Source organism: Pelophylax lessonae (assembly GCF_965119305.1).
Source record: "Pelophylax lessonae genome assembly, chromosome: 2".
Taxonomy (NCBI): Eukaryota; Metazoa; Chordata; class Amphibia; order Anura; family Ranidae; genus Pelophylax; species Pelophylax lessonae.
In genome coordinates, this window is record NC_138769.1 from 266,585,453 (window position 1) to 266,611,438 (window position 25,986).

The following is a 25,986-nucleotide window of genomic DNA, read 5'->3' on the forward strand; positions in this document are numbered from 1 at the left end:
TGCCTTTCTCCATCTCCACCGACGATCGCCGAGTGACCGGCGGACATCGGGTCCACCGGTCACATGCATGGACTTCCTAGTGAACGAGCCGGGGCATTGTTACATTGCTACATGTTCCCCGGGTCAGTACCCGGACCCCCATACACTTTTTTTGGGCAATAACTTGTATTTAAGCCTTCAAAATGAGGCTGTTTGATTTTTGACATTCGAGTCCCATAGACTTCAATGGAGTTTGTTTGTTTGACTGAACTTTTCCCCTGTTTGCGGTGTTCTGGTGCAAACCGAACAGGGGGGTGTTTGGCTCATCACTAGTGGAGATTATTTAATGCCCCGCAAAGCCATATCCAATGAGGTTTAGCTACATTTCTAAGATGTCCACCCTTTGTTACTCAGTTGAGGTATATGTGGTTCATTGTTTACACACTATGCAATGCTATTCCTTCTATGTCTCACCTGAACTCTTTTTCCATGTGTTAAGATTACAGGCTCTCTTTTACCTCTACTGACCTCCTGTGGACTGTAATTCCCAGATTCACACACACCAATCCCTTTCACTCCTCCTCCCAACAGGATAGTTTATACCACTGTTGACACACACCTGACGCACTCAGCGTTCCCGAAGGAGAACCCCGACTCCGACCCTGGTTGGGGGTTCTCCTCCTGGAACGCCGAGGGAGCCACGCGGTGTCCGTGGGTGTGGACTTGGACCCTTGTGGGACATGAAGGACACCTGCACTGCATTCCTCTTAAATGATCTAATCTATGGGGGGGGGGATATATAAACCACATTAGAGCAGTAGTGTTGAGCGAACACGGACTGTATTATTCGTGTTCGTACCGAATAATTGGATTTTTTGTACCCGAACACGGACACGGACACTTTACTGTATGTTCGGGTAAAAATCCGTGTTCGGTCGTTTTATTTCCGAGTTTTGCATGCTTTGGCGCTCTTTTCATGGCGGGCTTTCAACAGCCAATCAACAATCGTTTAACTGGTGTGCCTTAAGCCATCCCAGCCATGCCTGCAAATGTCTCAGTAGCTGTGATTGGCCGTCTGAAGCATGTGACCAAGTCTTTATAAGTTCGAGGCAGCCGCAGCGGCGTCATTATGCTGCTTAGATTCAGGGACAGAGCACACATCAACGTGCTGGCTGCTGATTAGGGAAAGATAGGCAGGAAAAAACCATTTGTGTCCGGATAGAATTGAGGGACAGGTCGGAGTGTTTAGGCAGGGCGAGTTGTAGGCATTTTAGGGATAGAGTCTGCTGAATTATATAGGGTCAGTGTCTTCTACAAACTACAATCGATATTGCTGTGTGGGGGGTGGGGTGAATCTGCACTCAATCCTGATCTACGATCTCTTCTCAATCCTGTTAGGGACAGAGTCTGCTGAATTTTAGGGAAACTGTGTTCTACAAACTACAATCGATATTGCTGTGTGGGGGGTGGGGTGAATCTGCACTCAATCCTGATCTACGATCTCTTCTCAATCCTGTTAGGGACAGAGTCTGCTGAATTTTAGGGAAACTGTGTTCTACAAACTACAATCGATATTGCTGTGTGGGGGGTGGGGTGAATCTGCACTCAATCCTGATCTACGATCTCTTCTCAATCCTGTTAGGGACAGAGTCTGCTGAATTTTAGGGAAACTGTGTTCTACAAACTACAATCGATATTGCTGTGTGGTGTGGGATTGGAGATAGGCAGGTGTCAGTGATCCACATCCATTTTTCTGTGTGTGAGCTGCAGTGAACACAATCTTTTTGGGCTGCAGTGAACACAATCTTTTTGGGCTGCAGTGAACACAATCTTTTTGGGCTGCAGTGAACACAATCTTTTTGGGCTGCAGTGAACACAATCTTTTTGGGGTGCAGTGAACAAAATCTTTTTGGGGTGCAGTGAACACAATCCTTTTTGGTGTGCAGTGAACACAATCTTTGTGGGGTGCAGTGAACAAAATCCTTTGTGGGGTGCAGTGAACACAATCTTTTTGGGGTGCAGTGAACAAAATCCTTTTTGGGGTGCAGTGAACAACATCCTTTTTGGGGTGCAGTGAACACAATCTTTTTGGGGTGCAGTGAACAAAATCCTTTGTGGGGTGCAGTGAACACAATCTTTTTGGGGTGCAGTGAACACAATCTTTTTGGGGTGGAGTGAACAACATCCTTTTTGGGGTGCAGTGAACAAAATCCTTTTTGGGGTGCAGTGAACAAAATCATTTTTGGGGTGCAGTGAACACAATCTTTTTGGGGTGCAGTGAACACAATCTTTGTGGGGTGCAGTGAACACAATCTTTTTGGGGTGGAGTGAACAACATCCTTTTTGGGGTGCAGTGAACAACATCCTTTTTGGGGTGCAGTGAACACAATCTTTTTGGGGTGCAGTGAACACAATCTTTGTGGGGTACAGTGAACAGAATCTTTGTGGGGTGCAGTGAACACAATCTTTGGGGGGTACAGTGAACACAATCTTTGTGAGGTGCAGTGAACACAATCTTTGTGGGGTGCAGTGAACACAATCATTGTGGGGTGCAGTGAACTCAATCTTTGTGGGGTACAGTGAACACAATCTCATACTGAAGGTTTGAGGGTGCTGCCTGTTCCATACTCCCCCTACTCCTCATCTAGCCTTTTAGGGGTACAAACAATAGTAATTGGGGCCTAGTGTGGTTGTGTACGTGTGATATACATACACTTTTTTGGGATCATATTTTCTATTCCGCTATTTAATCAAAAACCTTTGGGGATCAGTTAAATTGGGGGATAGTCTGTGTTGGTACGTGTGAGAGAGATCCACCTTTCCAAGTTGTTGGGGTTCATCTCATACTTCTGAAGGTTTGAGGGTGCTGCCTGTTCCATACTCCCCCTACTCCTAGCCTTTTAGGGGTACAAACAATAGTAATTGGGGCCTAGTGTGGTTGTGTACGTGTGATATACATACACTTTTTTGGGATCATATTTTCTATTCCGCTATTTAATCAAAAACCTTTGGGGATCAGTTAAATTGGGGGATAGTCTGTGTTGGTACGTGTGAGAGAGATCCACCTTTCCAAGTTGTTGGGGTTCATCTCATACTTCTGAAGGTTTGAGGGTGCTGCCTGTTCCATACTCCCCCTACTCCTAGCCTTTTAGGGGTACAAACAATAGTAATTGGGGCCTAGTGTGGTTGTGTACGTGTGATATACATACACTTTTTTGGGATCATATTTTCTATTCCGCTATTTAATCAAAAACCTTTGGGGATCAGTTAAATTGGGGGATAGTCTGTGTTGGTACGTGTGAGAGAGATCCACCTTTCCAAGTTGTTGGGGTTCATCTCATACTTCTGAAGGTTTGAGGGTGCTGCCTGTTCCATACTCCCCCTACTCCTAGCCTTTTAGGGGTACAAACAATAGTAATTGGGGCCTAGTGTGGTTGTGTACGTGTGATATACATACACTTTTTTGGGATCATATTTTCTATTCCGCTATTTAATCAAAAACCTTTGGGGATCAGTTAAATTGGGGGATAGTCTGTGTTGGTACGTGTGAGAGAGATCCACCTTTCCAAGTTGTTGGGGTTCATCTCATACTTCTGAAGGTTTGAGGGTGCTGCCTGTTCCATACTCCCCCTACTCCTAGCCTTTTAGGGGTACAAACAATAGTAATTGGGGCCTAGTGTGGTTGTGTACGTGTGATATACATACACTTTTTTGGGATCATATTTTCTATTCCGCTATTTAATCAAAAACCTCTGGGGATCAGTTAAATTGGGGGATAGTCTGTGTTGGTACGTGTGAGAGAGATCCACCTTTCCAAGTTGTTGGGGTTCATCTCATACTTCTGAAGGTTTGAGGGTGCTGCCTGTTCCATACTCCCCCTACTCCTAGCCTTTTAGGGGTACAAACAATAGTAATTGGGGCCTAGTGTGGTTGTGTACGTGTGATATACATACACTTTTTTGGGATCATATTTTCTATTCCGCTATTTAATCAAAAACCTTTGGGGATCAGTTAAATTGGGGGATAGTCTGTGTTGGTACGTGTGAGAGAGATCCACCTTTCCAAGTTGTTGGGGTTCATCTCATACTTCTGAAGGTTTGAGGGTGCTGCCTGTTCCATACTCCCCCTACTCCTAGCCTTTTAGGGGTACAAACAATAGTAATTGGGGCCTAGTGTGGTTGTGTACGTGTGATATACATACACTTTTTTGGGATCATATTTTCTATTCCGCTATTTAATCAAAAACCTTTGGGGATCAGTTAAATTGGGGGATAGTCTGTGTCGGTACGTGTGAGAGAGATCCACCTTTCCAAGTTGTTGGGGTTCATCTCATACTTCTGAAGGTTTGAGGGTGCTGCCTGTTCCATACCCCCCCTACTCCTCATCTAGCCTTTTAGGGGTACAAACAATAGTAATTGGGGCCTAGTGTGGTTGTGTACGTGCGAGATACATACACTTTTTTTGATCATATTTCCTACTCCGCTATTCAATAAAAACCTTTGAGGATCAATTGAATTGCGGGATAGTCTGTGTCGGTACGTGTGAGAGAGATCCACCTTTCCAAGTTGTTGGGGTTCATCTCATACTTCTGAAGGTTTGAGGGTGCTGCCTGTTCCATACTCCCCCTACTCCTCATCTAGCCTTTTAGGGGTACAAACAATAGTAATTGGGGCCCAGTGTGGTTGTGTACGTGTGATATACATACACTTTTTTGGGATCATATTTTCTATTCCGCTATTTAATCAAAAACCTTTGGGGATCAGTTAAATTGGGGGATAGTCTGTGTCGGTACGTGTGAGAGAGATCCACCTTTCCAAGTTGTTGGGGTTCATCTCATACTTCTGAAGGTTTGAGGGTGCTGCCTGTTCCATACCCCCCCTACTCCTCATCTAGCCTTTTAGGGGTACAAACAATAGTAATTGGGGCCTAGTGTGGTTGTGTACGTGTGATATACATACACTTTTTTGGGATCATATTTTCTATTCCGCTATTTAATCAAAAACCTCTGGGGATCAGTTAAATTGGGGGATAGTCTGTGTCGGTACGTGTGAGAGAGATCCACCTTTCCAAGTTGTTGGGGTTCATCTCATACTTCTGAAGGTTTGAGGGTGCTGCCTGTTCCATACTCCCCCTACTCCTCATCTAGCCTTTTAGGGGTACAAACAATAGTAATTGGGGCCCAGTGTGGTTGTGTACGTGTGATATACATACACTTTTTTGGGATCATATTTTCTATTCCGCTATTTAATCAAAAACCTTTGGGGATCAGTTAAATTGGGGGATAGTCTGTGTCGGTACGTGTGAGAGAGATCCACCTTTCCAAGTTGTTGGGGTTCATCTCATACTTCTGAAGGTTTGAGGGTGCTGCCTGTTCCATACCCCCCCTACTCCTCATCTAGCCTTTTAGGGGTACAAACAATAGTAATTGGGGCCTAGTGTGGTTGTGTACGTGCGAGATACATACACTTTTTTTGATCATATTTCCTATTCCGCTATTCAATAAAAACCTTTGAGGATCAATTGAATTGCGGGATAGTCTGTGTCGGTACGTGTGAGAGAGATCCACCTTTCCAAGTTGTTGGGGTTCATCTCATACTTCTGAAGGTTTGAGGGTGCTGCCTGTTCCATACTCCCCCTACTCCTCATCTAGCCTTTTAGGGGTACAAACAATAGTAATTGGGGCCCAGTGTGGTTGTGTACGTGTGATATACATACACTTTTTTTGGATCATATTTTCTATTCCGCTATTTAATTTAACTGGGCCTCCATGCGAGACCTGTGTGCCTTGTTGCGCTGTTTTGAGTACTCCACCAACATGGCCAGTGGCAATGACGCCGTTCTCAGCTTAACTATCCCACTTCCATGCCTCCTTGAAAAAACAATTCGGGCGATGATGGAAGAGGATGTGGCACAGGATGAGGAGGAGGAGGAGGATGAAGAGGTAACATTTCCAAGGCTTTCAGGGCAGTCATTCGCAAGGGGCTCCGAGGGTGGGTTCCTGCACACGCAAACGCCAGGGACGCAATTGTCCAGCAGGGGCACAGTTCTGGAGGATGAGGAGGATGAGGAGGAGGAGGAGCTGGAGGAGGAGATGGAACCATGTTCACAGCAGGGTGGCACCCAGGCCAGCTCATGGCCATCACTGGTGCGTGGCTGGGGGGATACAGAGGACACGGACGATACACCTCCCACAGAGGACAGCCCTTCGTTGCCTCTGGGCAGCCTGGCACACATGAGCGATTACATGCTGCAGTGTCTCCACAACGACCGCCGAGTTGCCCACATTCTAACTTGTGCTGATTACTGGGTGGCCACGCTGCTGGATCCCCGTTACAAGGACAACGTACCGTCCTTAATTCACTCACTGGAGCGCGATCGCAAGATGCGCGAGTACAAGCGCACGCTGGTAGACGCCATGCTGCTGGCATTCCCATCTGACAGCGGGGCCACAGTGGAAGCACAAGGCAGAGGAGGAGGAGGAGGAGGTCGCCAACGCAACCAGGGCACCGCCAGCACCTCAGAAGGCAGGGTTAGCATGGCCGAAATGTGGAAAAGCTTTGTCAGCACGCCACAACAAACAGCAGCACCAGCAGCTCAGATGGAACGTCTTAGCAGGAGGCAGCATTTTACCAACATGGTGGAGCAGTATGTGTGCACACGCCTACATGTAGTGAATGACGGGTCTGCCCCCTTCAACTTCTGGGTCTCCAAATTGGGCACATGGCTTGAGCTTGCCCTTTACGCCTTGGAGGTGCTGGCGTGCCCTGCAGCCAGTGTATTATCTGAACGGGTATTTAGCACGGCTGGGGGCGTTATAACAGACAAGCGCAGCCGCCTGTCCAGAGACAATGTGGACAAGCTCACGTTCATTAAAATGAACCAGGCATGGATCCCACGGGACTTTTCCGTACCTTATGCAGAATAGCAATGGATACCGACCTTACCCACCCATTGTTCCATTTTTGCTCTTTCTCACTCTTTTGGGGTGTACCCTCATTTAAAATTTTTGAAAAGAAGCAGTGTTGGCTACCTCGTCCTCCTCCTCAGGGCCAGATTAATGTAGGGGCTATTGGAGCTGCAGCTCCAGGCCCCTACCTTTTATATAGGCCCCGGGTTGGCCATATTCACTGTTACCGCTCTTCTGTCACTTGTAAACACAGAAGTCTGGCTTCTATGCTCGCTTCCCCAGGCAGCACCCTCAGAACCTCCCCACACAGCGTGAAGGCCGGACAAGGAGGGACAGTTGGCGATGCATGGATGTGTTTATGGGCTTCAGAGACAGCATCCCATGTTGAATTAGGCATGCATGGCTGCACCCTTCCTCCTCTGGGTGCATGGCAAGGCACGGCCCTTAAGGCCCTTCAAAATCCTCAGCACCAAGCCCATGATGCTGTTAATCCGGCCCTGGTCCTCCTCCACCGCCGCTTCCACCTACACCGCCCATAGGTGTGCGCAGCCTATTGCATTAAGGTGTGCACCCCAAAGTTGAAATACACATGCATGTGTTTGCCAGCAGGGAGAGTAATGTATCGGGGCCATGTACCTGTAGGCAAGGAGAAATAGAGCAGAGCAGGTCCCAGGGAGATCTTTCCCATCTCCTCACTGGCAATGCTATGTGCCCTAGGTGATTAGGGTGTGCCCAGGCACACCCAGCACACCCTGTGCGCACGCCTATGTCACCGCTAGGCTTGTGACGGTATCAGATTTTCATGCTGCGATTAATTGATTAAGGTTTTGCCACGGTATACGGTATTATCACGGTATTCTATTATTAAATTTAAATTATTAAATTTCCACCTCACTTCAATTTCATTGCTGAATTTAGGGGCTTTGGTTCACTTATGCACATTATTATATAGTCAGTCAGTACAGACTCTGTGAACCAGGCCTAAAATAGGTCATCAAGCAGTGTCTGGCCTAACTGGTGATAACTGGTTCTGGCGCTCGGCTCCGATCCGATGGCCTGGTCATTAAGAGGGCAAATCCTTTTGGTCAAGAAGTGGTTAAACCTGAAGGAGGTGTTGTTTATAAATTACTTTACTATTGCTTTAGGCCTGGTTCACATGTATGCGGGTTGGTGGTTCACATTTGCACAGGCATAGCAGCCCATTGATTTGAATGGGCTGCTATGCCCTCATTTTCCGCAGAAAAAAGGTGCATGCAGCATTTTTTTAAAATTCAGTGGCCTTGAAATCCATCCTGCTTTTGCACCATGCGACTAACCTGCAGTTCCTGCTCTGGCAAGCTTTCTGCATTTTTTGTATACGTGGGCACGGCATTTAAAAATAAACAGTTTGCGTGTGCAGCAACGGCAGGTAAGTCGCATGGTGCAAAAGAAGGATGGATTTCATGGCCACTGCATTTTTTTAAATTCTGCATGCACCTTTTTTCAGCTGAAAATGCAGGCATAGCAGCTCAAGCCCATTCACATCAATGGGCTGCTATGCCTGTGCAAATGTGGGCCCCCAACCCGCATACATGTGAACCAGGCCTAAAGCAATAGTAAAGTCATTAATTGGTTAAACCTGCAGGAGGACCGGTGTTTTTATCTATTAATGACTTTACTATTGCTTTAGGCCTGGTTCACATGTATGCGGGTTGGGGGCCCACATTTGCACAGGCATAGCAGCCCATTGATGTGAATGGGCTTGAGCTGCTATGCCTGCGTTTTCAGCTGAAAAAAGGTGCATGCAGAATTTAAAAAAATGCAGTGGCCATGAAATCCATCCTTCTTTTGCACCATGCGACTTACCTGCCGTTGCTGCACACGCAAACTGTTTATTTTTAAATGCCGTGCCCACGTATACAAAAAATGCAGAAAGCTTGCCAGAGCAGGAACTGCAGGTTAGTCGCATGGTGCAAAAGCAGGATGGATTTCAAGGCCACTGAATTTAAAAAAAATGCTGCATGCACCTTTTTTCTGCGGAAAATGAGGGCATAGCAGCCCGTTCAAATCAATGGGCTGCTATGCCTGTGCAAATGTGGGCCGCCAACCCGCATACATGTGAACCGCCAACCCGCATACATGTGAACCACCAACCCGCATACATGTGAACCAGGCCTAAAGCAATAGTAAAGTCATTAATAGATAAAAACACCGGTCCTCCTGCAGGTTTAACCACTTCTGGATCGCAAGGATTTGCCCCTTTAAAGACCAGGCCATCGGATCAGAGCGCCAGGACCAGTCATCACCAGGTAGGCCAGACACTGCTTGATGGCTATATAATAATGTAATGTGGGCTGCTAGGCGTGTGTGTGTGTATATATATATTTATTAGAGCTGCACGATTCTGGCCAAAATGAGAATCACGATTTTTTAGCTTGGAATAAAGATCACGATTCTCTCACGATTCTCTGTGTAACAAAAAAAAAAAAAATTGGGATAACTTTACTGTTACGTTTTTTTTTTTTTTTTTATTCATTAAAGTCTAATCATTGCGTTTGAAAGACTGCTGCGCAAATACAGTGTGACATAAAATATTACAACAATCGCCATTTTATTCTGTAGGGTCTCTGCTAAAAAAATATATAAAATGTTTGGGGGTTCTAAGTACTTTTCTAGCAAAAAAAAAACTGATTTTAACTTGCAAACAGCAAGTGTCAGAAAAAGATCCAGTCTTTAAGAGGTTAAACTTCCTTTCTCCCTGGCAGAGGGAAGGAAAAGATACAAATGTAATCATTTTTGTTTATAGTTAGGAGACTTAATGCTGAAAGGTGTTAGCTGAGTGAGTGAATGAGTCATCCAGCTCACTGAAATGTATCAATTCACAAGTCAGGCAGACTTGACAGAGAAACTCGGTATTTTAAAAATGCCACAATAACAATACCGTGGCTATGCAATACCGCGATATATCGAATTACCGAAAACCGGCATATGTCTAGTCACCGCCACATCCACCACCACCTCAACCTCCCTCCTACTCCATATGGGCCTCGTCCTTCAGAGATGAAGAAGAACATTGTTTTATTTTTCTGTTTTTTTTTGTTGTTTTAAGTTATTTCCCTATCCACATTTGTTTGCAGAGCACTTGCCATGCTCTTAATTACGTTTTGCTGCCATTTGCAGCACTCTAGCCCTTTCCTTTGGTGTTTTAGAGCCATTTTAGTGCCTTAAAGTTCGGGTCCCCATTGACTTCAATGGGGTTCGGTGTCCGGGAAAAGTTCGGTAAAAGTCCGGGACACGGACCCGGACTTTTTTTTAAAGTTCGGCCGAACCCGTCGAACACGGACATCTAGGTGTTCGCTCAACCCTATAGAGCAGACATTTGCCAAATATTCCTTCTTGGATCCAACATAGAGGGTTGTAGATGAACATTTTCTGTGGTGGTACATTATACATTATGCCAGTTGGGATCCACACATATAGATCTGTGACACTAGTTGTCTGTAAGTCCCCACAGTTTTTCTTCTGATACAACACGATACAGTCATTTGTCACCTTGCAACGGTTTCACTTTATAGGCAGGTCTTCCACTGTCTCATGAGGTGTCCCAAACGTGACCCCCTGCAAGTTAGTTTATCCTTTGGTTCTGGTATGGATTTGAAGGGAAACCCCACGCCAAAATTAAAAAACAAATTGACGCAGGGTCCCCCCCCTCCCCCAAAATTTATACCAGACCCTTATCCGAGCACGCAGCCTGGCAGGTCAGGAAAGGGGAGGGGACGAGCAAGCACCCACCTCCTGAACCATACCAGGCCACATGCCCTCAACATGGGGGTTGGGTGCTCTTGAGGGCAGGGGGCCCCACCCATTCCCTATATAAGAACTGTCAAAACGCGAATAGGCAGTCTGCGGGAAGCATTCACCTGTTTTCGAGTCGGCGGCTGGCGTGATTGACGATGGATTTACATCGGGGGACACAATTTTTTTATTTTTAAATAGAGGATTTGTCAAAAACTTGTCTTGTATGTTTATTTTTTTTTTGTACACTTTTTTGGTGAATGGGTAGCGGTAGGATGTACCTGATACCAATTCACATGGGGGGAGGGGGGCAGAATCTGGTGGCCCTCTTGCTGAGGGGGGCTTCCAGATTCAGATAAGCCCCCCACCTGCAGACCCCCCACAACCATAGTCCAGGGTTTGACGGGAAGAGGCCCTTGTCCCCATCAACATGGGGACAAGAAGCTTTTGCGCTTTGACAGTTCTTTTATAGGGAATGGGTGGGGCCCCCTGCTCTCAAGCACCCACCCCCCCATGTTGAGGGCATGCGGCCTGGTATGGTTCAGGAGATGGGCTCTCGCTCGTCCCGTCCCCCCCTGCTATCCTGGATAAGGATCTGGTATGGATTTTGCAGGGACATCAAGCCCTTTTTTTTTCTTAAATTTTGGCGTGGACTTCCCCTTCAAATCTATACCAGACCCGAAGGGCCTGGTATAGATTTTAGGGGGGACCCCCCTGCCTTTTTTTTTCTTATTTCTGTCATGGGGTTCCCCTTAAAAGCCATACAAAACCCAAAGGGTCTCCCAAGCTGTTTTTACAACAATTTTTTTAAATTAACATTTTCTTTATACAATTATTTTTTAAATTCAGCTCTCAGCAGGGAAGCCTTAACAACCTATTGACTGTACGCTCGGCGGGGGAACATCCCGCTAAGTGCCGAGAAAGTTCAGGAGTACCTGAATGGGCGATGTTTAGGCCAAACCTATGCTCGGCTCAAACTGTTTACCCATCCCTAGTGGTAACTGAACACCGTAACCCTCACATTTACTCTTGCTGGGCGCAGGAACAGGCCCTGCTGTTAAAAATTAGAAACAAAAATTGAAATTACATGTACTTGTCATACAGGTGCAGAAAAAATTGGGCCTTGGGTGTTGGTGGTGCCTGAACACAGTAACCCCTCACAGTTACTCTTGCTGGGTTCAGGAACAGACCCTGCTGTTAAAAATTAGAAACAAAAATTTAAACTACATGTACTTGGCATACAGGTGCAGAAAAATTGGGCATTGGGTGTTGGTGGTGCCGTAAACCAAAAATATTGTTGGAAGCTAGCATAATCAAGATTCAGGAATAGGATAGGTAGCATAGGCAGTTTCAAGGGATCCCAGATCCCTAGCAAATTCAATCAGTTACATCAGTATCAGGGGCTTGATAGCTGCTGTTGATCCAGGACTGATTCATTTTGATACATGTCAGCCGGTCAATGGAGTCTGTGGACAGACGCACTCTTTTATCACAAATCCTCCAGCAGCACTGAATGTCTGTTCAGAAAGCACCCTGGATGCAGGACAGGCCAGTAGCCTGATTGCATATTGAGCAAGTACTGGTCAGTGGTCCATCTTCAAGACCCAGTAACCCAGTGGATGCTCAGTTGGAAAGGTGTCCAAGTCTGCTCTTGCCCCTAGAAAATCCTGCACAATATGCTGCAGACGCTGCCAATGGTTGCCTAAAATAACAGGCCTGAGCGCTGAGGACTAAAGAATTGTTTAAGGCATTGGTCAGCCGGCTGCCTTCTCCACCGCTCCTCCTTTGACAGAACGAAGCCTCAGAAACACGTTGTGCAGGAAATGGTAACCTCCCAGTATCTGGAAAGGTGTATCTGGAAAGCCACGTACAACTCCTGGGGTTTCTTGGGAATGAAAACCATCCAATGAAGACTGCTGTAGGTTATCCTCTACATCCATGCTGCCACGATCTTTCTTCTCCTCCTCCTGTGTGTTTTGTGGAATGTTATGTGCATAAGGGGGGCCTTGTGAAGAAATTAAGTCCTCCTGTTCCTCCCACTGTTCTGCCTCAAATGCCCTGTCTATGATTCCACAAAGCATGTGCTCCAGCAAGAAGACTAGAGGGACAGTGTCACTGATGCAGCTCACCATCCTTGTGGCCTCTTCAAATGGTGACAGGACAGTGCATGAATCCTTTCTCAGCAGCCACTGGTGTGGCGAAAAGAAGCCTAGCTCCCCTGAGCCTGTCCTTGTGCCATACTCACAGAGGTACTCATTGATGGCCCTCTGCTGCGTGTGCAGCTGCTGCATCATTGCCAATGTTGAGTTCCACCTGGTGGGCATGTCACAAATGAGGCAATCGGTGGGCAGGTTAAATTCCCGTTGAATGTCAGCTAGTCAAGCACTGGCATTGTAGGACCGCCAGAAATGGCCACAGACTTATCTGGCCTGCCTCAGAAGATCTTGTAAACCCAACTACCTGTTCAAGAAACGCTGCACCACCAAATTCAGGACATGTGCCAAGCATGGTACATGTGTCAAGTGTCCCTGTCGGAGGGCGGAGAGCAGGTTGGTGACATTGTCGCATATCTATTTCTGGCTCAAGCTACAGTGGCGTCAACCACCTCTGAGCCTGCCCCTGCAGAGCTGACAGAATCTCTACCCCAGTGTGGCTCCTGTCCCCTAGACAGATCAACTGAAGCACTGCATGACATCTTTTAGCCTAATTGCTTGCGTAGCCCCTTGAACGCTTAGGGAACACTGCTGGTTCAGAGGACAATTCAGAAGAAGAGGCCATAGAGGAAGAAGAACAGGAGGGGGTGGAGCAGACAGATGTGGCAGAATCAGCACCAATGTTTTGGAGGCATGGTGGCGGAACAAGCTCCAGCACTGAATCCTGTCCTGCATCCTTCCCAGATGCCAGCAGAGTTACCCAGTGCGCCATGAAGGAAATGTAATGTCCCTGACCATGCCTGCTGGACCATGAGTCAACAGTAATGTAAACCTTCCTGCTAAACACTCTGTCCAATGAGGCCACAATATTGCCTTCCACATGCTGGTACAGAGCTGGAATGGCCTTACGTTAAAAGAAATTTCTTTTTGGAACCTTCCACTGGGGTACAGCACATTCTGCAAATTTATGAAAGGGGGCAGAGTCTACCAGATAAAAAGGTGCTAGCAATTTGGCCAAGCTAGCATTTAGATGCTGAACATGTGGATGGCTGGGACAGTATTTTTTGGGGTAGCGAAATTTGTCTGCTGGTCAAATCAACAGGTGTTGTACTGCTAGCAGATTGGGTGCAGATGAGGAGCAGATGATCCCAGATGAGGAGCAAGGAGAAGTCTCCATTTTATCATGATGTGGGTCAGGTGCTGTTTCCAACAGACTGCATGGCAGGTCGTCAGTTGTCTTGTCAAGCATGTGGTGCCCAAGCGGCTGGTGTTCTGGTCACGCTTGATCCACTTCAGACAGGGACTGCAAACAGCAACGCTGCGGTCTGCTGCACATGTGTTGAAAAAAGCCCACACCAATAAACTTTTAGTTTAGTTAGCAGCGCCCTGCACCTGTGGAGCTCTGTGGTGTTATGCAATAGGGTGGCTGCCCTTAAGCTGGCCCCTGGAGGGCATCCTGCCTCGTTGGAGTTCCACCTCCTTCTCATCACTTTGCTCCTCTATTTTCTCAGGCACCCAAGTATGGTCAGTGACTTCATCATCACCTCCCTCCTCATCATTGGAGCAAACTTGGCAGTATGCTGCAGGTGGGGGAACATGACTACTAGTTTCTTGTTCATCATTGGCACCCCTCTTTCTAGTCTCATGTTATTCTTTTCCTCAACCTGAGAACCAATATCGGAGCATTCAAATTGCTGTGCATCCTCCAGCATCATGTAACTGACACTATGATGAATAATTCAGGTGACTCCTCCGTGCATGATGGTGAGGCTACGGAAGGAGTAGCTGTGAACAAGGAGCCCATGGAATAGGCCACTTTGGCAGCTGCAGTGGAAGGCATACTAGTATGAGCCTGGGTGACAGAGGATGAGGAGGATGAGGACGGCTTAATTATCCACTCCACCAACTCTTCTGCATGTTGCGGCTCAATAACACGGCCAGCACCGAAAAAAAAAAGGACAGGCGTGCCCCGCCTGCAGAGGATTCAACATGTCCGTGACCACCAATTTTCACTGTGGACATAGAGGCTGCTTGCCCTCTTTTAGTGGCCTGTGAGCATCTGCTTCTCCTAGTTGGCCTTTCAGACATGATGGGGAATTTTGGGGGGAGGGGGGTTTATAACTTTTTATTATAGAATGTGGGATGGACATATGATGCTTGGGTGCAATACTTTTGTGTTTTGTGCACTATAAACCGCTTTATTATTATTTTTTATTTTTTAGGGGGGATTTTTATAACTTTTTATTATAAAGTGTGTGAAGGGAATATGGTGCATGGGTGCAATACTTTTGTACATGGTGCGCTATAAACTGTTTTATTATAGTTTTTTTTAATAAAGAAAAATGTAATAAAGCCAAAAAAAAAAAAGAAAACCCCTGCTGATGCAAAAGGAATAGCACCTACCACGCAAAAGGGGGACAGCAATTATGCCCTAAATAAATCTAGTGCTGCTGCGCCACAAAAAAAACCCCCTGCTGATACAGAAGGAATAGCACCTGCGATGCATAAGGCGGGATAGCAATTATGCCCTAAATATTTTTGTGCTGCTGTGCCACTAAAAAAATTCAAAATAAAAAAAACACTGCTAATGCAGAAGGAATAGCACCAACATTACAAAAGGGGGGACAGCAATTATGCTCTAAATAAAATTAGTGCTGCTGCGCCACAAAAAAAAACCCTGCTGATGCAGAAGGAACAGCACCTGCGATGCAGAAGGGGGACAGCAATTATGCCCTAAATATTATAAGTCCTGCTGTGCCACGAAATAAAAAAAAACCCCACTGCTGACGCAGAAGGAATAGCACCTATGACACAAAAGGGGGGACAGCAACTATGCCCTAAATAAAATGAGTAATGCTGCGCCACAAAAAAAAATCACTGCTGAAGCAGAAGTAATAGCACCTGCGCCACAGAAGGGGAAGTACTAATACTGCTGCAACAGAACCTGATGCTACAAAAAAATATATCAATGAAAAAAAAATGGGATCAGTGGAGTGACACAGACGTGTTGTATACACCAACACTTCAGTGGCCCCAGTACACTGTGTTACACAAGAATCACAGCACAGCACTACACTGACTGCACTACCCTGTATTACACAAGAATCAGCACAGTACTTGACTAAACTGACTGCAGTACATTGTGCTACACAAGATGAATCAGCACAGCACTACACTACACTGACTGCAGTACACTGTCTTACACATGATGAATCAGCCCTACACTACACTGCACTAACTGCATTAAACATCAAAGCACAATCCACTAACTACCCTGCCTAATCTCTACTCCTAACACACTACACACAGCTGCCATGTAAACAGCTTTATATAGTGTGGGGCGTGGACTTAGCCCCTGAGCTATGATTGGCTAAAGGCACCCTGTCTTTGGCCAATCATGGCTCTGACAGGACATTGTACTGTGATTGGCCGAAGCATACAGGTCAGGTGCATGCTTTGGCTAATCACAAGCACTTAATGCACTGCAATTGCGCAGTGCATTATGGGACGCACATTAGCGGGTGAACTTCCCGCCGAGTGTCCCATTTGTTTGTGTGTTCGGCGAACACACGAACCACCCGATGTTCAAGTAAAACTTAACTTGACTTGAACATTAAGCCCATCACTAATGTGATGTATCTAGATATTGCAAAGGCATTTGATACAGTTCCCCACAAACATTTACTTTAATAACTGAGGTCTGTTGGCATGGACCATAGGGTATGTACCTGGATTGAAAACTGGCTACAGGGGCAGGTCCAAAGGGTGGTGATAAATAGCAAGTACTCAGAATGGTCAGGTGTGGTAAGTGGGGTCCACCAGGGATCTGTCCTGGAACCAATTCTGTTTAATTTATTCATAAATGATAAAGAGGATGGGCTAAATAGCTCAAGCTCAGTATTTGTGGATGATACAAAGCTAAGCAGAGCAATAACTTCTGCGCAGGATGTAGAAACCTTACAAGGAGACCTAAATAAAAAAAAAAAATGGGGAGGGCAACTACATGGAAAATGAGGTTTAATGTTGAGAAATATAAGAATTAATTTGGGTGCTAAAAATACGAAATCAAGTTACTTGGTAGGGGGGAAAACCTCTGGGGGAATCCAGGATGGAAAAGGACTCGGGGGTCCTAATAGATGACAGGCTCAGCAATGGCATGCAATGCCAAGCTGCAGCAAGCAAAGCCAACAGAATATTAGCATGCATTAAACAAGACTCTGGTCCAGCGGCTTCTTCAGTATGCCGTCCAGTTCTGGGCACCAGTCTTCAAGAAGGCAACAAAGCTAATAAAGAGACTAGAGGATCTTAACTATGGGGAAAAACTACAAGCATTGAACCTATTCTCTCTGGAGAGGAGACGCCCAAGAGGGGATATGATAGCAATATATAAATACCTTACTGGTGACCCTAGCATAAGGAGAAAACTTTTCAGTGAGAGGGAGTTTAAAAAGACACATGGACATTCACTGAAATTGGAAGAGAAGCGGTTTACTTTAAACTGCGTAGAGGGAACGTCAGAGCGGTAAGAATTTGGAATTCAAGCAGTGGTATCAGCAGGCAGCATCAATAGTTAAAAAAAAAACGATTAGATGGGCATCTTAACGATCACAACATACAGGGATATATGATTTACTATTGACAAACACATGCACAGTCCATCTTGTTCTACCACAGGTTGAACTGGATGAACTGGTGTCTTTATTCAACCTTACCGACTATGTAACTATGTGTGACTTCAAACATAAGCAAAAATGGCCACCCTTCTACTGCCTGCCTCCAATGCACAAGAGTGGGCTATACCAAGCAACTCCATGCCCTCTAGTGGCTGAAGGAGAAAACTAAGACACACAAGAGCACTACCTGGCCAGACCAAACAGTACACTGCCCCCAGTGGCCACCGGGAGAATGACCAGACAGACCTTTTTTTTTTCAAGAAATACTGCAAATGAAAACTTAACATTTCTGCCGCAGGACTCTGTATCATAACAGCAGTCCAGCCTTTACCATCACGGCTGGCTATGTGAAAAAAGACCTTCAAGGACTCAGTCCCCCTTACATCTGGGGTCCACTCCAATGGCTCTGTATAACACCTTGCTGGTCAGAACAAACATTGAATAGGCTTCCGTTACGCAGGGTCCAGCGCTGTAAGCTGCATTACAGGCAAAACCCTGAGAATTCTTCTCCTTATCCAGCAAGGCTTGGGTACCATCCATTTTGGCTGACAGCTTTTTGAATGGAGCCGATTGAAGTCCATGTTTCTCAGCAGAACCGTTTCTGACCTCCAAGCATGCTACAAGAGCAACTGTAGCACATCAGTGTCCATCCACCTTACAGACACTGACACTGAGGCACTTCCTGTATAGGAGGGGTTATATAGGGGAGGACTTCCAGTTTGATTGATCTGCCAATGTCCATTCACCGATAGGTGACGCATAGCCCAGATAGTATAATTATAACCTGTGTTTTGTGATGTATGATAAAGAAAGAGGTGACTTGCAATTATATCCACCTCACGAAACAATACAAAAGTAAGGTTTCCAGTACAGGCTATGAAGCAAGTCAAGATAAGGGATGAGGTTAGGTTTGCCAATATCATGGGTTTGTAGCAGGTCCTTGCATATTGCAAACTTTTGGCCAAAAACTTCACAGGTTCACCTGCAGAAATAAGGAACAACTTATAATGTAGTGCAAATAAGCTGGATATAATAGAAAGGAAATAGGCCATGCAATAAATATCCAGGAGGCTGATACACATTTGTTTTTATTGTTATGCTCAACAATCCCTGTGAGGGTGTTAAGTTGGTCATAGATGGACAGAAATTTGGCTGGTTCAGCAGGGACTGGCAGAATTTCCATCCATCCATGGACGTTCTCACTTGACAGAAGTCTATAGAACAATTGTCTTCTGTTGAACAGGAATGTTGGAAAATTTTCATTCAATCAACATCTGCAACCAATCTTGTAGAAATAGAAAAGGGCAAGAAGCGCCTTGAATCTCCTCTGCTGGATCTACTGAATCCCTGAAAAACTCTCTATTTGAAGTTAAATCTTACAACTCCTAGACAAACTATTGTCACCCAAATAGATCTTTAGCAATATAAAAAAATAAAATCTATAAAGATTTGGGGGGTCTACTAAAGCTGTACCTGATATCATGGAACCATTATGGTTTTCAGGGGCAGGCTTAGTGATGGCTTACTTTGTGCATTTTTGCCAGCCGCAGCATGTAGTGTCATTGTGCGGCGATCAGACAAGGACAGGCACACGATTCAGGCAGGGAGAGAGTTGTTTTTTTGGAGTCAGACATTGCAGAGAGACATTTCTAGCAGTGTAGGGAGGGCGAGGTTCTTGTGTCAGGTAGGGATAGATTGATTTCCTTTTTTTTGTTTTTTTTTTGTTTTTGATTTCTTTACATCATATCAGACAGTATAGCGCCAGTGAGTGAGTAGCAGTGTAGGGAGGGCCAAGGTTCCTGTGTGAGGTAGGGATACATTGATTTCTTTACATCATATCAGACGGTATAGCGCCAGTGAGTGAGTAGCAGTGTAGGGAGGGATACATTGATTTCTTTACATCAGATACCAGTACCAGTATTGTTCATCGGTCAGTTTCTGCAACATTCTAAAATCTTTATAGAACTGTAGGAATAGAGATCACTACAGATATCAGCCACAGTAACCTTTGCTCAGTTGTGGATTATTCTATAGGGGTCACATACTTGTGGGAATAGAGATCACTACAGATATCAGCCACTGGGTAACTCTGCTGGCAGCTGGGAAGGATGCAGGACAGGGTTCGGTCTTGCAGCTTGTTTTGCCACCACGCCTCCAAATAGCTGGTGCTGGTTCTGCCACATCTGGCTACTCCACCACCACCTCCTCCTCCTCTTCCTCCATGTTCTCTTCTGCACAATTCTCCTCTGCAGCAGCAGTGCTCCCTAAGCGTTCAAGGGACTACGCAAGAAGTCAGGCTAAAAGATGCAATGCTGTGCTTCAGTTGGTCTGTCTAGCGGATAGGAGTTACACCGATGCAGAGATTCTGTCAGCTCTTCAGGGGCAGGCTCAGAGATGGTTGACGCCACGACAGCTTGAGCCAGGAATGGTTGTATGCAACAATGGCACCAACCTTCTCTCCACCCTCCGACAGGGCCACTTGACACATGTTCCATGCATGGCACATGTTCTGAATCTGGTGGTGCAGCGTTTCTTGAGCAGATACCCAGGCTTCCAAGATCTCCTGAGGCAGGCCAGGAAAGTCTGTGGCCCTTTCCGCTGTTCATTCAATGCCAGTGCTCGCTTATCTGACATTCAATGGGAATTCAACCTGTCCACCAACCTCCTCATTTTTGACATGCCCACCAGGTGGAACTCAACCTTGGCAATGCTGCAGCAGTTGCACACGCAGCAGAGGGCCATCAATGAGTACCAGTGTGAGTATGGCGCAAGGACAGGGTCAGGGGAGCTTGGCTTTTTTTTTTTTTTGCCATGCCAGTGGCTTTTGATTAAGGATACATGCATCATCCTGTTACCATTTGAAGAGGCCACTCGGATGGTGAGCCGGGACAATGCATGCATCAGTGACACTATCCCGCTAGTCTACATGCTGCAGAACACACTGGTGGAATCATGGACAGGGCACTTGAGGCAGAAAGTGGCAGGAAGAGGAGGACTTCCTTTCCTCACAAGGCCCCCTTTATGCAGATATCATTCCTGCAGGGCCACAAAACACACAGGAGGAGGATGAGTATTTCGGCAGCATGAATGTAGAGGAAGAGGTTAGGATACAGCAGTCTTCAAGGGATGGTTTTGATTCCCCTGAAACCCCAGGAGTTGTACGTGGTTGGGGAGAGGTTGCTCCTGCTGACAATGTCATCCTTAGTGACCCAGAGGACTCAGAAGCTCATGCCTCCTCCAACTTATGTTGCATGGGCTCCCTGATTCTGCAAAGCCTGCGAAAGGACCTGAGGATTCATGCTATCAAGGAGAGGGATAATTACTGGTTGGAAACCCTTCTTGATTCATGTTACAAGGGTAAAGTTGCAGAGCTCATCCTGCCTTCCCAGAGGGAGCAGAGGATGAAACATCTTGAAGAGGCCTTGAAAAAAAAATTGTGTACCGCCTTTCCAGACACTGGGAGGTCAACATTCTCCGGACGTGTTTCTGAGGCATCGTTCAGCCAAAAGAGGAGCGGTGGAGAAGGCGGCAGGCTGACCGATGCCTTTAAACAGTTCTTTTTTCCTCAGCAGCACCCAGGGCTGTTAGGTTTAAGAAACCATCGCCAGCGTCTCCATCATATGGTGCATGATTATCTAGGCGCAAGAGCAGACTTGGAGACCTTTTCAGCTGCGCATCCACTGGCTTACTGGGTCTTGAGGATGGACCACTGGCCAGAACTTGCTCAATATGCAATGGAGCTACTGGCCTGTCCTGTTTCCAGCGTGCTTTCTGAACGGACGTTCAGTGCTGCTGGAGGTTTTGTGACGGACAAAAGAGTGCGTCTGTCCACAGACTCTGTTGATCAGCTGACTTTCATCAAAATTAACCAGTCCTGGGTCAACAAGAGCTATAAGGCCCCTGATGCTGTAACAGATTGAATTTGCTAGGGGTCTGCCATCCTTGAAGACTGCATATGCTGCCTATCCTATTTCTCTACCTTGATTCTGCTAGCTTCCAACAATGTTTTTGGTTTAGGTCACTTCCAACCCCCAAGGCCTAATTTTTCTGCACTTGTATGACAGGTGCATACAATTTAAATGTCATATGTCACTTTTAACAGCAGGCCCTGTCCCTGTGCCCTGCTAACTGTGAGGGGTTACGGTGTTCAGGCACCACCTTCCACAAAGGCCCAATTTTTGGCACTTGTGTTACACATGCGGTTTCAAATTTGCATGTCATTCTTACCAGCAGGTCCCATTCCTGCACCAAGCAAGAGTAACTGCAAGGCCTTGGTTACGGTGTTCAGGCACCACATACGGCAAAGGCCCAATTTTTGGCACTTGTATAGCACATGCGATTTCAAATTTGCATGGCATTCTTGCCAGCAGGTTCCATTCCTGCACCAAGCAAGAGTAACTGCGAGGCCTTGGTTACAGTGTTCAGGCACCACATACGGCAAAGGCCCAATTTTTGGCACTTGTATAGCACATGCGATTTCAAATTTGCATGGAATTCTTACCAGCAGGTCCCGTTCCTGCACCCACCAAGAGTAACTGTGAGAGGATGGTTACGGTGTTCAGGCACCAGGAACACCAAAGGCCCAATTTATGGCATCTTATGACAAGTACTTGCGATTTCATATTTCTATGGATTTTCAGGGCCCATTCCTGCACCCAGCAAGAGTAACTGCGAGGGGTTACGGTGTTCAGGCACCATCAACAACCAAGGCCCAATTTTTCTGCACCTGTATGACAAGTACATGTGATTTTAAATTTGTATGTTTATTTGTATATGACATTTTTTGCTTTAGAAATGTTAGTATAGCTGCAGCAGGCTACATACATCATAGAGATGCACTACTTTACAGGCACATTCAGGGGACCCCCCAGGCACGATATTTGAAGGAATTTTTCATTTTTATAGTTTCACTTTAAGCCTCATTAAATTCAGTAAATCAGTGCTCCTTTAAAAACAATCATTTTTAAAAACTTGTTTTTCATTGCTACATGATCCCCAGGTCAGTACCCGGACCCCATACACTTTTTGGGGCAATAACTTGCATTTAAGCCTTCAAAATTAGGCCGTTTGATAGACTTCAATGGGGTTTGTTTGTTCGAACAAACTTTTCCTCTGGTCGGGGTGTTCTGGTGCGAACCGAACCGGGGGTGTTCGGCTCATCACTAGCCCCAACCAAGTATTGAGTGCATACTATACTGTACATGGACATACTTTTCAGTAAGCCAACATTTCTGTATTAAAAATCCTTTGGTCTTTTGTAATATTCAAATTTTCTGAGATACTAATTTTGTTTTTGTTTTTTACTAGCTGTAAGCCACAATCATCTAAATTAAAAGAAAGAAATGCTTGAAATATATCACTGTGTGTAATGAATCTATATATTGTAGATGACACTGACCCTAGCCAAATGCAAAAACTAGTGAAAAAAAGTCAGAAAACATGGGTAGGGAAAAAAAAATGTCAGTGGCCTCCACCTGTAAAACTATTTGTGTTTTGGAGGTCGTCTCATTGTTGCCCATCTAGTACACCTATCTAGTACAATTATCTTACCTTTATTGTGCAAAAACTGAACCTACACAAATAGAGCTCATGCATATTTGTTAAAGCTTTTAAATTACAGTTTTGTTTGTGCAACATATATCATTAGAACCATAAACTTTTAGGCTGGGTTCACACTGGTGCGAATTGGATGCGAATTTCCCAGCATCCAATTCGCATGTCAGGAGACTGTGACCGGCTCTCAATGGAGTCGGTTCACATAGCTCCGGGATGGCTGCTGAGCGGTCTGAGGTCTAAATTTAGCCAAAAATTATCAGGGACACACCGGACCCCCTGCTGCAAGCTCCGCACACAGTGTGAACCCAGCCTTACAAAATTACTTAATAGGTGAAGGTTAACCATGCAACACTGAGAAACTCTGCTTTACAGTAATGGAGTCCCATGACTTTCCCTACTTTCTGGAACCAAAAACAGGGTACAGGTGAAAACATTTCATATTTACATATTCCTTAATTTTCAAATAATACCCATAAATGTTACATTTTAGAAACTGTAAATGTACTATTTTAGAAACAGATGTAATCAAAAAATGGTAAAAATTATTATATATGATATATGAAGCTAGGCAGTTACACGATCTAAAAAACTCTCTCCTCTCAGCACTATCCTTTTGAGATTTGAACAGCATCTCTGGCCAAGCTGAACATGTCTGTTGCTTGCTGGTCCATCTCCATGACGACAAATGCGAGGCTCTCTGGAAAAAATGGGCCAGAGAAGAAAAGGATTAGCTTGTGGGGGCGATGTGGAGAGTTCAAGTGAAGAAGAATGCAAACACACACACTTGGAACAGAGGGAAACTGAAAATTAAAAAAGAATAGAAAGAAAAAGACATGAGAGTGAAACGGGAATAAAACAGCAAAAGTGCAGGTAGACAAAAAAAAAAAATGTAGAGTCCCCATCACCAACTTAACAGTTTGTAAGTATAGGTACAGAAGAAAAAAAGTATTTTAAACACTTAGTTGTAGTGTTTTTCTTTTCTTCAAACATTTTTATTCACCTGCAATTTGTCTTGGAACTTTTGACTACTTTAGGTGATATCAGTTCCCTAGCACAAGCCCCCTCTTTCAATGCACCAAGTCCTCTACTCTCCTGGGAGAGCCTAATTACTCTTTACTGGCTTAACTTTTCCTCCCCACCCCTCATCTCCTTACATAAACTCTTATGTAGCTGCAGGGAGAAGTAATAAAGGGTAATACTTTAGAGCAGGGGGTCTTCAAACTTTGGCCCTCCAGTTGTTCAGAAACTACAATTCCCATCATGCCTAGTCATGTCTGTGATTATCAGAGTTCTACAATGCCTCATGGGGCAAGTAATTCCGCAACAGCTGGAGGGCCGTAGTTTGAGGACCTGTGCTTTAGAGTATCACTTGAGTGACAGCTCTGAGTCTGCTGACATCAGATCCAAGGTGACACCAGCGGTCTGAGGATTGCTGGAAAACTATACTTTTACAGGTAAACACACATATAATAAGGTATCTTACAAAAGTGTGTACACCCCTCACATTTTTGTAAATATTTTATTATAGCTTTTCATGTGACAACACTTTAGAAATGGCACTTTGCTACAATGTAAATTAGTGAGTATAAAGCTTGTATAAGAGTGTAAATTTGCTGTCCCCTCAAAATAACTCAACACACAGCCATTATTGTCTAAACCGCTGGCAACAAAAGTGAGTACTCCTCAAAGTGAAAATGCCCAAATCGGGCCCAATCAGCCATTTTCCCTCCCCGGTGTCATGTGACTTGTTAGTGTTACAAGTTCTCAGGTGTGAATGGAGAACAGGTGTGGTAAATTTGGTGTTATCGCTCTCACTCTCTCATACTGGTAGCTGGAATTTCAACATGGCACCTCATGGCTAAGAACTCTCTGGAGGCATTGGTACGCTGGTTCTGTGGTAGCGTACTCGCCTACCACTAGGGGAGCCCCGGGTTTGATTCCTGGCCAATGCAAAAAAAAAAAAAGAACTCTCTGGAGATCTGAAAAAAAGAATTGTTGCTCTACATAAAGATGGCCTAGGCTATAAGAAGATTGCACAGACCCTGAAACTGAGCTGAAGCATGGTGGCCAAGACCATACAGCGGCTTAACAGGACAGGTTACACTCAGAACAGGGCTCACCATGCTCAACCAAATTAGGTGAGTGCGCATGCTCAGCATCAAATCCAGAGGTTGTCTTTGTGAAATTTCTGCAGAGGTAGAAGGGGTGGGGGATCAGCCTGTCAGTGCTCAGACCATATGCTCAGACACACTGCATCAAATTGGACTGCATGGCTGTCGTCCCAGAAGGAAGCCTCTTCTAAAGAAGATGTACAAGAAAGCCGAAAACAGTTTGCTGAAGACAAGCAGACTAAGGACATGGATTACTGGAACCATGTCCTGTGGTCTGATGAGACCAAGATAAACGTATTTGGTTCAGTTGGTGTCAAGCGTGTTTGGCGGCAACCAGAGGAGTACAAAGACAAGTGTGTCTTGCCTACAGTCAAGCATGGTGGTGGGAGTGTCATGGTCTGGGGCTGCATGAGTGCTGCTAGCACTGGGGAGCTACAGTTCATTGAGATAACCATGAAGGCCAACATGTACTGTGACATACTGAAGCAGAGCATCATCCCCTCTCTTCGAAGATTGGGCCGCAGGGCAGTATTACAACATGATAATGACCCCAAACACACCTCCAAAATGACCACTGCCTTTCTAAAGAAGCTGAGGGTAAAGGTGATTGACTGGCCAAGCATGTCTCCAGACCTAAACCCTATTGAGAATCTGTGGGGCATCCTCAAACAGAAGGTGGAGGAGCGCAAGGTCTCTAACAGCCACCAGCTCTGTGATGTCTTCATGGAGGGGTGGAAGAGGACTCCAGTGGCAACCTGTGAAGCTCTGGTGAACTCCATGTCCAAGAGGGTTAAGGTAGTGCTGGAAAATAATGGTGGCCACACAAAATATTG

At 45.5% G+C, this 25,986-nt stretch overlaps 1 protein-coding gene across 1 annotated transcript in view; it reads left to right on the forward strand.

Annotated features, from left to right (window-relative positions):
* LRRN2 (leucine rich repeat neuronal 2) overlaps window positions 1-25,986 on the forward strand; it is a 64,716-nt gene that overhangs the window by 34,898 nt on the left and 3,832 nt on the right. The window lies entirely within an intron of this gene.